Raw genomic sequence first — 3237 nt, 5'->3', positions numbered from 1 at the left:
AAGTCCGTTTAACAGGTTGCCATATTTCTATAAAGCCCTCCAGGCGAAACCCCGGCTAAATCACACCGTAAACAGGCCTTAATATGTAGCGGGAAAAACACCCAATCTGGCAACACCAGCTACCAGCGTCGTAGCCTACAGCCGCGTGCGTCATCAAAACAAAATGCAGCGTGGAAGCAACAGCAGCATGTAGGCGACTTAAAACAGGTTTATGACCAGGATGATGGCAACAAGTTTGCCCGCCGGCTTTCAGTAAAAAAATCCGCACTTCAGTAACCTTAAATTCCTACCTCAGCCTGGTCTCTCAGTTTGTGTTAGTAAAATCTTCTTGATCGGTCTTCAACGGGGGATCCGCGACCCCTAGGGGGTCTACGGAGGTACTGCATGAGCGTCTGCATGGTTAGTTGATATTTTTATATTCCCCCCCTGCATTTCTTTCCCCCACTAATTGAAATGTCTTTAAATACTCATTAACATGAAATCAACGCACTGTAGTAAACAGATAAATGGAGGCAGAAGATGTCTTTCAGTCATCAATGCTCACATTCAGCGACACACAGGAGCTCTTTCAAGCTGGGCACCGTTTCCAGGGGCGGATCTATAGGGGTGGCTACGGGAGCAATTGACTCCCCCGAAATCTGATTGGCTACCCCAACTGCCACCCCAGCTGATTGACGGCACCGCTAAAACAGTTGCACGTCTGAAGTCTTTGACTGCGATGTTCTTCCTGTACAGTAGATGGCGCAATGCAGCATGCGCTATGCAGCCCCTTTCCAGTCGTGAATCTAGGGTGAAAGAAGAAGAACTAAAGCGGCTGTGGAGCCACCGAGTGCAACAAGCATAACATTAGTTAACAAACAACATTCTTTGGGAAAAGGCTGTGCGCTCTCGAGATGGATTTTATTCTCGTTTGGACCGACTGACTTATATCGGTGAGTAGGTTGCACAACCACAGATTATATTCATAAAAGAAGCTCAATAACTAAGAGTTTGATAAGTTCAGTCAATGAGGATCATCCTCTGTTCAATTGATGTCCGTTTCATAAATCAGAATGTTAAGGACAAGCCCTTGCTTTTCACGAAGGGCCGCTAGAAGCTAGTCTGGCTGTAAACAGACAGGTGCAGGTGGGTGATATTGATGGGTTTCAGTGTCAATTTCTGTGATTTCATGCCCACATCTGCTAAAAATACTGCTGACGAGAACAGAAACTATTTCATTTTTTTTAATGTCCGTGTCTAGAACCTTCTGAATTATGAAACCAGCAATATCTTTGATCAGAACCGTTTGCCCATGTCATGAAGGGCATTACTAGTCGTAGATAATTCACGACCGATGTAGTTAGCCAGTAAAGTTATGGCAGGCTGAAACCTTAATTGAATGGATAGATTGCAGTCACTAGACATGTCTTATTGTTGTGTTCTGATATTTCTAGGCTGTAAAAATGTAGTCTGTATTCATTAATTTCCTTGTGCATCATTTTGGACACGAAATGTTGCATTTTGCTTTGATAAGTAACAAAACGTTTTTTTCCCGGTTGACAATGAAAAGACAGGGAGGCACGATTTATAACTACTTTAAGAGAAACAGATCAGGCTTAGAGCAGATCAGCAGCCCCGGCAGCCCTCATCCTGGGACTAGTCAGGAAAGTCCGGCAGAATCCAGCCTGTCATCATCGCCAGGTTTGAACATACAGAAGCAGTCACATGTTCAGTTATTTTAAATTATATTTAACATTATTTCAGATGTTCAGTTCAGTCATTTTAAGTTATGTTAAACATTATTATGAATGTTGGTTATTGTTGTATGTTCAGTTTTAGACAATGGTTGTTGATTTTGATCATACTATTAAATAAATATTTTTCTACTATGTAGGTGTGAGAGTGGACCGAGACGATGACAGGTCCCAACCTGGAACCATTACCGAGGAGTGTCAGGCACAACACAGCCCACCATCATCAGGTCAGAGCAAGTCAGAAATGCCAAGTTCAGTCAGTACATTAACATTATTTATTTATATTATTTTCATTGTTATTATTGTTTCACAATATAGTTCCTTCTGAGGAAGGCTCTGAGGCTTCTGAGCAGGACGACGACCCAGACCCAGAGCAACCAGAGCCTGAAGATGTGCTTCCCTGATTGTAGTAGGGAAAACAATTTGTATGCTGGGTGAGTGGGATCTTTGATCTGTGTTTCTGTTATCAGAGAGTTGAAGAATGCACCATATTCATTTTGTGCATAAATAAACTACAAATTGTACTCAAAATTGCAACTTTTGTCTGCTTAGTATGTGGCTACTTAAATATGATTGCAAATTACTGCTTACAAGGTTTATATAAGAAAGGTCAATAAGCCTTAATTAACTTGTAAATTATGCACCAAAGATAACCACAGACTAGTTGGCTTTCATCTGTAGCCCCTGGAAGTTTGATGTTGAAAGAAGTGGGTGTGTGGGTGTGTGTGTGTGTGTGTGTGTGTGTACATATAGAGTATAACACAAGAATGATAAGTCATTACTCATGACATGTCAAAGAAGAACATAAGACAGGACCAACATCTGTAAGTCCATGTAGAAATAAATGATAGTGAATAATAATTTAAACGTGACATGAACAGGTATACAGCACTCGATTGCTTACAGACGGTTGGTGTTTTCTGCTGCGACATTAACGCTAGTGCATAAACTTTGCTATTTTTAAGTATAAACCATTGCCCCCCTAAAATACACTCGGCCACCCCCTTGCTACCCCAAGGATAAAAGTCTAGATCCGCCACTGACCGTTTCCTTCACAACACCTGTCCCATCAACCAGGAATCAGAATCAGAAAAACTTTTATAATCCCAGGGAGAAATTAATTTCTTTACATTACTCCATCTGTAATAGAGTGACTATAGGACACAATTTCATACAATATATATAAATAGGGGGTCCCCGCTCCATCTCGCCATCAGTTTGGGGGTCCTTGGTCTGGAAAAGAAGACCCCTGTTCTTGAGGGTTTTACTATCCATGTAACTTGTTTGTTAAACCTGCCTGGTATAATTTTCCAGGATTCCTTTTTAGTATGTATTGAAATGGAATTTCAAATGGAAAAAATTATAAAAAAAAAAAAAAAAAACATTTGCACCTTAAAGACTACTTTCCTATTTTTCTTTTAATAATTACTCATAAAAAAGACCATTCAAGCAGCACATTTTTCCTGATGTTTTTGAGAATATACTGTAGGGTTGAAAGCTGCAG

General features: G+C 40.6%; 1 long non-coding RNA gene across 1 annotated transcript; it reads left to right on the top strand.

The window, feature by feature from the left end:
* Positions 1 to 776: 776 nt before the first annotated feature.
* On the top strand, positions 777 to 2169 carry LOC119772077. Its single transcript, XR_005279218.1, has 3 exons — positions 777 to 932; positions 1874 to 1960; positions 2052 to 2169. It is a non-coding gene; the product is annotated as an uncharacterized LOC119772077 (long non-coding RNA).
* The last annotated feature ends 1068 nt before the right edge of the window (positions 2170 to 3237 follow it).

This window comes from Cyprinodon tularosa, unplaced genomic scaffold, assembly GCF_016077235.1.
Source record: "Cyprinodon tularosa strain WSP-4 unplaced genomic scaffold, ASM1607723v1 ctg7, whole genome shotgun sequence".
NCBI classification, from domain to species: Eukaryota; Metazoa; Chordata; class Actinopteri; order Cyprinodontiformes; family Cyprinodontidae; genus Cyprinodon; species Cyprinodon tularosa.
This window is presented reverse-complemented; position numbering and strand designations above follow the sequence as displayed.